The 11,718-nt window shown below is 38.6% G+C and overlaps 1 long non-coding RNA gene across 1 annotated transcript in view; it reads left to right on the forward strand.

Moving 5' to 3' along the window:
• Positions 1 to 8,071: 8,071 nt before the first annotated feature.
• LOC134200888 (uncharacterized) overlaps positions 8,072 to 11,718 on the forward strand; it is a 36,533-nt gene continuing 32,886 nt past the window's right edge. Inside the window, exon 1 of the long non-coding RNA XR_009975989.1 lies at positions 8,072 to 8,375. This is a non-coding gene — a long non-coding RNA (uncharacterized LOC134200888). The remainder of the gene's footprint in view (positions 8,376 to 11,718) is intronic.

An 11,718-nucleotide genomic window follows, 5' to 3' on the forward strand; every position in this document is an offset into this window, starting at 1 on the left:
TTAAGTGGTTACTGGAGCCCATAGACATCTATGACGTAAATGCGCCACCCACCTCGAGATATAAGTTCTAAGGTCTCAGTATAGTTACAACGGCTACCCCACCCTTCGAACCGAAACGCATTACTGCTTCACGGTGGAAATAGGCGGGGTGGTGGTATCTACCCGTGTGGACTCCCAAGAGGTCCTACCACCACTGCTGCGTCCCTCTTAAAACGGGAGAAGCTTAATTCCTGAAGTGGATAAAGTTGTGGTACCCATCTGTAACCTGACCAGTAGTGAATACATTTATGGGGGGTTTGGCTTTAATACACGATATTAATTCAATTGTGGTCGACTTTAGTGTAAATATATCAGGTACAGATTTAGTATTGTTGAAAATATGTCACAAGGCTCGTAGTCCGCAAAGAGTTTTTGATATATTGTTCACAATAGACGTCTTATCTATGTTACGGATGTTTCTCGAACTTGCATTAGATGATAGTAATGAAGAACTTAACTCACATACACTCCTTTGCCAAACGCCTTTCGGGTGACATTTATAATGCAGTCATTTTCGAAGACACAAACAGTTAGCTACAGTTCAACTACTAAAATTTGCTTTTGAACATACTATTCTACTAAGATTCTACATGTTACTTGGTTTTCTTTTAGCACTGTGGCCTAACGAAATAATAATATGGGACCTAATCCATGCATCAGCCCGCTGAGTTTCTCGCCGGATCTTCTCAGCGGGTGGCGCTCCGATCCGTTAGTAGATTCATTCGTGAAGTATCTGCTCTTGAGTTTTTAGGTCTCCTTCGGAGGCGCTCGGGCAGCTGTTAGCAAATCCCATCCCTCCTGGTTGAGCCTTTGCTCGCCCACCTGTCCTGGTGAAACTGGAAAGGCATCCGGGCCACCAGTAATCCTTCAATCCTAAAAAAATATATATATGGGAAAGTGATATATGTATGTACTCACATTTTTTGTATTAGGACGAGAATTAAATCAAATTTCATTAGTTGTTTTAAGGTATAACGTGGATTCGAAGTCGAGTAATAATCCAGATCAAAGGTATCTCAATCGAAAACAGGTCTGCGGTCGTGTTTCAAACCTAAGTATTGTGTGTATTCATTCAAACATCGGCGGGCGGTAACTGGATTACAAAGGCGCCGAGATCGGACAATCTCTCTTGGGAGTTGAGAGGCTTACGTATCCTAGGTTATGAGCACAGAACAACAATAGTATGACCGTCTATTTCAATTAAATTTAGAAGTTTATTTTGTTTTTGTATATTTTTTTGTTTAACGGGACAATCAAATCGATCGATATCTACAATTTTGGACGATGCACGATGCTATCTCGCGTCAGCCGTTAATGAGTTCGACCTTATAACCTCTGGGTCTGCGGAGGGACTTTGCTTCTCTCTGTATTCTGTACCGTTCCATAGGGAGTGCTCTGAGGAATTGTTTGACATGATATCATCATCTCGATTTTGCCATCGCACAGGAGTAGAGTTAATCCATACTACCTGGAGCCACTGCGGTCATCCACAGTGCGTTTCCAGAGATCTTTTTGCCACGAACCATCGGCCTTTGGAATGAGCTCCCACCATCTCCCATCACTCACCATCAGGTGGGTCGCACGCTCGTCTGCCTACAAGGGCAATAAAATAAAAAATAAAAAACTTTGAGTTGTTTTCATTTTTTTATTGGCCGTGGTTACTGTCGCCCATGGACTTCTGCAATGCCAGGGGCAGAGCCAAGCCGCTGCCTACCGTTTTAAATATCTCAAGCTGTATTCTTAGTATGTAGTTGCTTGAAGAAGTGGAATGTTCTATAACAACACTTATGCAAATTAATAACGCATTCAGTAAAGAGGAATTGAGATGAGCTATAAATAGTCTGACTGGATAGGAAGCTAAGTACGGCGGTTGCCATCCTAAAAAAAACTATAAAATTGTTGATCCAAAATGTAATAAACACAAATTGTTCAAGATATTCGGAGATGGACAGGTAAATGATGCGTAATAACAGTAAGAAATTGGGGCAGGTATTTACGAAATAGTACCTAGCCTGAGGCACAAAAATTCCTGGCACACAATATGTAAGCTAAGATATATATTTTTTTAAGGACCAAAGTGGAAAATATTAGTCAATACAAAACGGCGGAATGCGTCGCAATATTGGCCCAAAAAACAAAAACAAAGTGGTTTACTTTGCAAAATCTAGTTTTGATAGCATTACATTATTATATTTGTGTTTGATGCAATTCATTAATAAGTATTCTGACACTGCAATCAATTCTGCAATATTTTTTTCTGTTTTATTCAATGATTTATTTAATTCAAATTGTTTTGCTTGCATTTAGAAGATTGCCTTATATGACACAATGCTACTTTTTTTTATTATTTATTGCTTAGGTGCGTGGACCAGCTCAGAGCCCACCTGGAGTTAAGTGGTTACTGGAGCCCATAGACATCCACAACGTAAATGCGCTACCCACCTTGAGATATAAGTTTTAAGGTCTCAAGTTTAGTTACAACGGCTGCCCCACTCTTCAAACCCAAACGCTGGGTGATGGTACCCACCCGGACGGACTCACAAGAGGTCCTACCACCAGTAAAACCACCAGGTCTGTTTTATATTGTAGCTTGTTTATTTGTAATGACTTAATGATTGTGCAATAATAGAATATTGTTTTGAAACTTAATTATATTATAATTATAGTAAATAAGTAAAGAATTGACAATGATAGTGTAATCATATTAAATAGTCTATAAAAATAGATAAGGGGTGACAAAGACATTTAAAATTGAGGCATTAAGTCATATTTCTATTTACATTCATAACATTTGAGAGAAAAAAAAGATTAGAAAAAGCTAATTCTAAAAAATACTACAAAAAAAATAGAGTGCTGCCGCTGGCGGGTTCTATGCTTAGAGATAATTAAGCGTATTTCATCTTATTTCTTTCATCTACATTGAAAATATTTGAAGAGTTATAATATTTATTACATGTCTGGTATAAGTACGTAAAGAATTTGCGGGTATCATAAAACATTTCTGAAATATCGGCAACTTCATTAGCACTACAATTGTGTTAAGACAAACCCGTATTTGTAGGTTCTTCTATTTGTTCCGAAATTTGAACTCTCAAATAGTTCATCAAGCGACTTTAACAAACATCTTTAAGTTACAAATGTTATTTGTTTGGCTAACCATTTTAAATTAACCGAGTTTTATTGTGACACGAAAGACAATGTCCTGATTTTTTTATTGCCGTATAGGCAGACGAGCATACGGCCCACCTGATGGTGAGTGGTTACCGTCGCTCATGGACGTCAGCAATGCCAGGGGCAGAGCCAAGCCGCTGCCTACCGTTTAATACTCTCCACAAGCCTCGTTTGAAGAAGGACATGTCATAGCGCTCGGGAAACACCGTGGAGGGGAGCTCATTCCATAGTCGGATGGTACGTGGCAAAAAAGATTTCTGGAAACGCACTGTGGATTTACAGGATGGACAGGTGGATGGACAATTTTAATGTTCGCTTAAGATTTGTCAAAAGTTTGTCTTGTCTAAGCTTAACTAAAATATGTTATAACACAAGGTTTTCTCCGGTTTTTTCGAGCCGTAGACACTATTAACATTACTTTTACGGTTTAATTTCGTATTTATTATTGACATTATATTATATCAGACGTTTCGGATACATTCCAAGGTTCGTAGTCGAGAACGACTAAGGTTTTAGTCGTGGACGTTTGAATATTTAGCTGACTACCGTTCTTCAATAAGAGTTATTTTTCTAGAAATTTCATTCGTACGTGTATGAAAAGAAACGTAAAGATTTATTTTTTACTTTTAATTGTTACTTTAACTGCACTAAGTTAGGTACTACGTTTACGTTTTAATTAGTATTTAATTACCATTAATTAATTACTTTTTTAAAGAGGCGGATCTATTTTCTTTATAATTCGGTAGAATTATAAAGAAAATAGATCCGCCTCTTTTAAGGTGGGTGGCGCATTTACGTTGTGGATGTCTATGGGCTCCAGTAACCACTTAACATCAGGTGGGCTGTGAGCTCGTCCACCCATCTAAGCAATAAAAAAAAAAAAAAAAAAAAAAGACAACCGTTTGGCTCTGTCCCTGACATTGCCTACGTCCATAAGCGAAGGTAACCACTCGCCATCACCATCAGATCGTATGCCTACAAAGGCAATAAAAAAAATATTTTCACACAGAACGAATGAATGAATGAATCACGAGGTCTGAAATATGACAGTTAAAAAAAACGCGAGATTCATTCGTAAAAGTAATTTTAATCATACGCGTTATTCATGACTATGATGAAGAAGTAACTACGCATGACAGTTACTTTAATTAATTTTATTTAATTACTTGCAAAATACATTATCTATACAAATAAATAAAATTTGAGTGTCTATTTCTCATATTAAATAAACGCTTTGTAATAAATGCATATGTGTGTATACACGGTACATACACCAACAATGTATTTTGAAAATTTTCGGCTGTCTGTCTGTATGTCGGTCTGTTTGTTCCAGCTAATCTCTGGAACGGCTGGACCAATTTTGACGGGACTTTTACTGGTAGGTAGCTGATAATATAAAGAGTAACTTAGGCTAGGCTAGAGTAACTAGGCTTTTCTAGACTAACTTCGCCCTGCAGCGTTAACAGCGGTACGACAATAACCACGGGTAAAACCGCGGGATTCAGCTAGTATTAACATATATTGACGCGTTCGATGAATAGGGGCGCATCCTCCTCCCGCTGCCTTCCCACGTCCCCTCTCTCGCCCTGATCGTAATGAACACTCATAGACACAGCCCACTGAAGTTCTCGCCGGATCTTCTCAGTGGGTCGCGTTTTCGATCCGGTTTTAGATTCTGCGAATCACTTCTCTTGCTAGGGCCAGTGTTAGCAACACTCCCTGTTTGAGCCCCCTGAGCTCACCTACACGTCAAGGAGAAGCTGATTGAAATAGCCTCTCAAGGCTATCGGCATAGGTAGAAAAAAAATAAAAGGATTGTGTGTTTTTATGAAAACACGGTAAAAGTGAAAGTTTTTTTCACATTAGACAAACAACATTTAGTTACATTAAATACTGACAAAAACAAACAAATGGGTAAAATAGTCTATACACTACACGGTCGGCTGCTGCGAACTATAAGCGCCGCCATATTGGCCTTGGCTGCTCTGACGAGCGCCTTTCACTTTATCCCTACTCCGCGGCCGACCGTCACGCGACATGCGACACACAGACGAAAAATTACTTGACAAATCCCCAATCGAGCGCAGAATGTAACTATATTTCGTTGAAATGCTTTAATAATAAAATCGTTCTCGGAATGTCGCAGCGTTTTAATGAAATTAAATGCGATAAAATTATAATTCCCGTTGTGTATAGATCCAATTTGTAACCACGCTCGTTTCGTAGCCGGTGACCGTGTAAGGCGTACATTTAATTAAAGCGCTCAGAGCGTTGCGCGTTTTATTGTTATTAAAACATTTATTACGAATTTTAAAAAAGTAATACGCCAACGTTAGCCTACGGTTAACGGTAGGCAGTGATTTGGATCAAGGTGCTGGCGGTAGGACCTCTTGTGAGTCCGCACGGGTAGGTACCACCACCCCGCCTATTTCTGCCGTGAAGCAGTACTGTGTTTCGGTTTGAAGGGCGGGGCAGCCATTGTAACTATACTTGAGACCTTAGAAGCTATATCCCAAGGTGGGTGGCGCATTTACGTTGTAGATATCTATGGGCTCAAGTAACCACTTAACACCAGGTGGGCTGTGAGCTCGTGCACCCATCTAAGTAATAAAAAAAAGATAACTGCTCACCATCAGTGCCTTTTTTTTCCTACCTAAGCTGATGGTCTAGATTGACCATATCAGCGTAACCCTAACGTTTGTAGGTGAGCTCACGGGGCTCAAACCTGACGACGTTGCTAACACGAATCCTAGCAAGAGCCGCGCTTCGCAGAATCTACCACCGGATCGGAAACGCGACCCACTGAGAAGATACGGTGAGAAACTCAGTGGGCCATCAGTGCGCTTAGTAAGAGTTTTTTATGTTTTCGATAGCGTAAAAGTTAACTCAAATTTGTATGAAGTTGGAATGTTTTCCTACGTTTGCCGCTAAGGGCGCTGTTCCAACTCCATACAAATTTGAGTTAACTTTTACGCTATCGAAAACGTTAAAAATCTCGCACTAAGCACACAGGTGATTCGTATGCTCGTATGCCAAAAAAAGCCACAAAAAGAAACTAAAATTCCATTTTACTACTAATAACTACTACTACAGAATATTTATAACCAGATATATTAATGAAAAATTATTATATTTTTTTTTTTTTTTAATCATTTATTTCAACTTAGATGTCAGTATGACACACTTGTTGAATGTCAAAATACAAATAACAATGTTAACTCTACCACCAATACCAATGATACAACAATCTTCATAAACTCTTGACCAATATCATTTCACACAAATGACAACACAAAACAAGACGCAGTTAAATAGAATTTGATTTCATTTGGCGTATAAGATTCGGAGCCATTGTATTTTCCCTATTCCTCTTTTCTTCACTCGACCAAATGATTACTCCACGACTAGCCGCTTTTCCCAACAGTATTAATCACTACAAAGCATTGTTAGTCTCCGCCTCCACCCAAATATCAATGCAATTAGCGTTTAAAAAATATTCTCGGAACAATTAAAAGAAAGCATTAAAAAAAAAAAACTGGTTTCAATTAAAAGAATGCAGATGCTTCAAACAACGCGACCAAAACCCATTCTTTTCGCAATAGGCGTGTCTCATTTATTTAGATATCGAAAATTAATAAAAATATGTACATTTAAGATCTATGTTTGTTAATAAAATGACGTACCAAAACTTTAAGCGCGCGTATCGGCAAAGTCAGTATTTACTTATTTAGTCAGAACATCTCGCTATCTCTTTCTTGCGCACTCTTTAATGGCGACGACCGCGTAAGCCGCCCGACCAGACTCGGTTGGGCTTAATTTACTAATTTCTCAATGGCCTCTGAGTTTCTTAAAAGATTAATCATAAAAAATGACTTTGACATCTTAAATAGCACTTCGACCATACCTAAAAATGCTAACGGTTTGTATCTTCAAAACTCAAGAAAATATTAGAGCTATTTAACCTCGTAGCGACAAAATCGAAGTAGTGTATTTACATTCGCGTGTTCCGTACTCGCGTTGTTGTAAGCCAAAACCGGTTCCTATAAATTAGATTGGCGCGCATCGCGTTCACCCCAAACAATGCTCAGAAGTCCCAAGCGATTGGTATTACAACTATTATTTCGCGGAGGGATTTTTCGATGGATCCTCAACGACGTATATCCCTTCATGTGTGATAAGGTTTTGGGACTCGAATGAGGTCACAAAGGTCAGAGCGACATGAGCGTTCCCTGGAGATACTCTGTCATCAAACGTTATGTGTGCTGTATCTCGGAAAGTTGGATTATGATGTTCCAAGTTCGGAGTTTTGTACTTTTGACAAGGAGATAAATGTTATTTATACAAATTTGCGCGTGTTTTCTAACCATATCCGACTTTTAGGCTATTGTTGAATACATTTTTTTGTTGCCTTCGACGGCAAATGAGTATATGGGTGATTTAACAACAAACAGTAAATCTTCCACCGAGCGGGTGATATTGCTAAATAAAGCGACGGTCAATTGTGACGGTGACCACTTACCATCAGGTGGGCCGTATGCTCGTCTGCCTACAAAGGCAATAAAAAAAAGCTTATCTTCAAAATATTTTAAGCGAGATTCAGGCCTCTGTCAAATATCATGTCTTCTATAATAGCTACCGCTACAATATAGTGCGTATTTTAATTTGTGTTCGTGAGTCTATTATCGTGCACCTGGGATCCTTGTATCGTCATAATGAAAATCCAAGTTAAACGAACAGCCAGACCTTAAGTCTCTGTTACACCTTTCTGTGTGCAAAGAAACGTAAATGTCACGATTTTTTTTTTTTAAATCGACGGTAGTTGCTGCAAATTTCAATCGTCTGTGACTACGTAAACGATACAGTATTCGAAATATCGGAAATAATTTAATGACAACAATAAACGCTAGGTTTAATTGGAAAAGTGGTTTTATTTGAGTGTATCTGAAGTGATATTAGTAGTGGTGTTGGATGGTCGCATCGCCAGAGGCACAGTTAAGCCGCTATTATCGAAAGGCTTTTCGAAGCTGTACATATAATAGTACTTCCAAGTTTCCGGGAAGTCATTACAGAGATGGATAATATGTGGCTGAAACGATGTTTTGAACGTCAGGGCGAAAAGCGCACGAAAGCAGCGATTTCTTAATGATCTTCGTGGAATGTCATGGGTGAGATACTCAGTGTCTATTAAAATATATAGCAACAGGTTATTAATTGTTCGTATGCCACCATTCGCGAAAAACGCCACGATGAAGGGTTAGAATTGCGTAATAAGAATTAAAACATAAAAAGGGAAATTTATGTGCTTACCAAGCCTGCATGACTACCGCAATCTTGAATTTTCTGAAGCAAATCAGTCATGAATTTCGGTTTGAACGGTGATTTCAGTTACTCAAGTACGTTACGGGGTAACAGGTAGGGTAGACCGTGAGCTTGACTACAAGTGTAATAAAAAGAAAATGTTCAAGATTGGTATCAAAATATTTGTCAAATGTTCATAGAAGCTTAAATACACTGATTGACAAGCCGGTCATCATTCTCATCGAACCGGTGGTAGATTCTGCGAAGCACGGCTCTTGCTAGGGTTCGTGTTGGCAACATCGTCAGGTTTGAGCCCCGGGAGCTCAAGTTAAGGTTACGCTGATATGGTCTCTCTAGACCATCAGCTTAAGTAGGAAAAAAAAAAGATTGACAAAATATTTTCAAATCACTATCTACTTACTGAGCGTTCCTACGAAACTCATAGAATATAACGCGTAGAGTATTTCATTTGCTAGAACTTAATTATCGCGCTAGTCTAGTCCTTAGTTACACCTCGGAGCGCACAAAATTGGATAGGACTTATTTTCGGTAAAGTAATGTAAGCTTATTTCAATTTGCTATTTTTTTTTTACTTATACGACTTGGTGTTTTGGAGTAAAATTTCTTTTGTTTATCGAGTTTAACCCGCCGTGAATTATATCAGCGTACATCATTGCCATCGTATGCTCCTCTTGTAAATCTTCGTTATTGTTTAAGATACCTATACAGTCTACCGAATCACAGCTTAGAGTAATTACCTTAAGACTGTTGCCCCACTTTTCCATCAACGAAATGAGTGTTTTATGGCAGACATTGGCGCCTGGGGGGAGTTACTCGTATGTACTGAAAATATCATCACCAAATCGACTGATTATTATACCATCGGATTATTGGATACAAATTTCATGGTGTAATAATAGATAAACATTTTATTTATTGCTTAGATGGGTGGACGAGCTCACAGCCCAACTGGTGTTAAGTGGTTACTGGAGCCCACAGACATCTATAAAGAAAATGCGCCACCCACTTTCTAAAGTCTCAAGTATAGTTACAACGGCTGCCCCACCCTTCAAACCGAAACGCATTACTGCTTCACGGCAGAAATACGCAGGGGTTAGGTCTACCGTCCTCCTACCCGTGCGGTCTCACAAGAGGTCCTACCACCAGTAATTACGCAAATTATAATTTTACGGGTTTGGTTTTTATTAGGTACACGATGTTATTCCTTCACCGTGGAAGTCAATCGTGAACATTCGTTGAGTACGTATTTCATTAGAAAAATTGGTACCCGCCTGCGGGATTCGAACACCGGTGCATCGCTACATACGAATGCACCGGACGTCTTATCTTTTAGACCACGATTCTTTAAATACAATTTTCATTTATTCGGTCGTGATTTGTTACAATATTGAAGACGTATCCATGTTTTTGCTTTAGCTCAGCAGTGAAACGATAGCTGCGGGGTTAGATTGGTCCCGAGCGGGCACTCGGTCCATTGCTTTATGAAGTTCAATTACGAACTATGGTTTGACGTCAGGCTCTCTATCTACTACCTAGTTCTGAGCGAACGAGACATTGTTGTTTCTTGGAAGCATTTTTATAAAATCTGTCTTCTATATATATCTTACTTTTATATTCCTATATTCAACGGCTTCTAGGATTTTCGCATTTGTTATTGATACAAAAAACCAGAGAAAAAGTAGGTGCATCCAGATAAATAAGTACCTAATTTGTTAAATAAATCTTTAAAAAAAAATTGATTCGTTAAACATACTATTGTCCGCTTAATAATCGAAATTCGACTATAATTACCGACGACGCTTCAAGACTTAGATTCATTGTTTGTATTATTCTTTTTTATACCCTTATTGACATTGTTTCAAGTGTGTCTTTTCTTTGTGAGAATTTGTCCATTGGTTACTGGCTTGGTTTGTACCTTGGTGGTACCTACCCGTGCGGACTCACAAGAGGTCTTGCCACCAGTAAGACTATAGTTCGTTGCTTTATACGACATCAGCCTAAATAACCTTGACAAATATAATAAACATTAAATCATAAATGCTCAAACAGGAAGTGGACACAGCAAAAATCTCCTTTGATTTCATGTTCAAACAAACAAAAATTATACGTAATTCCTTTTGTACGAACAAAATTAATGGATGATAAATCTTTCTCTTTTTTTCTGTGCCTTCCATTACGGCGCAAGAAATCCTGGAATCGCATACATAAGAGGGCATCGCCTAAGGATAAAATGGCTGACAAAAATATTTTTATTTTCTTTTTTGCAGCCGTATGTATGTATAATCAGTTACCGGAATCAAAATGTCAACGTTCATTTCGTTGGTAAATATTTTTAATGGTGATTGAATGTGTTTTATCCGTGTTTTTCCTAATATCTTTAGGGCGGACAAGATAAGACTGAATAATTATTAGGGATGCTAGTTGAAGTCAACTCAGCCTAAGCAAATTCCAAAGCGTATTTTTTTTTTTGGGCGTGGTCAGTACTTGGATGGGTGACCGTCTGGGTACACCACGTGAGGTTGGCTTTTTGCCGTTTTTTCTCTGTGTATTGCTAGTGACCTCAATGGGCTATGTTAGCTTCACGGAACGCGTAGGCTTAGCTTCCACGGTGAAGGAATAACATCGTGTAACAAAAAACAAAACCGCGAAATTATAATTTGCGAAATTACTGGTGGTTGGGCGTCTTGTGAGTCCGCACGGGTAGGTACCACTACTCCGCCTATTTCTGCCGTGAATTGTTTTTAATGTTAAGATTATGATGTGATGTTTTGTTCACCTTCACCTAGAACTCTAACGAGTTCGTAAACGCAGACGTAGACCGGTCGAATACGTAGACTTGTGCTATGCTTCTGTTATGTACGAGTATTAGGAGTCGAAGCGTCCGTCAATACTAAGAAACTGTTTATGATGGATCCTTCAAGACGAATCGAATGCAGCGGGAGAGTCAAATTAGTAATGATTTTTATTGACTCCGGTAACCACTTAAAATCAGATGGGACGTGAGCTTGTTCAAAGCAATATAAGGACCTGTCAAGATAATTTTTTTTTTTTTAGTAAACTTATTTTAACTTATTCGTTTCATTTCTGTTTATTTGGGCCTTAACCGAACCGATAAATATTTAACAATCATTCATAATGGTTAATTTTGTGCGTTGTATGAAATAAAATAATAACATCAATCATTTATTT

The sequence above is a fragment of the Bombyx mori genome, chromosome 21 (genome assembly GCF_030269925.1).
Source record: "Bombyx mori chromosome 21, ASM3026992v2".
In the NCBI taxonomy this organism is placed as follows: domain Eukaryota; kingdom Metazoa; phylum Arthropoda; class Insecta; order Lepidoptera; family Bombycidae; genus Bombyx; species Bombyx mori.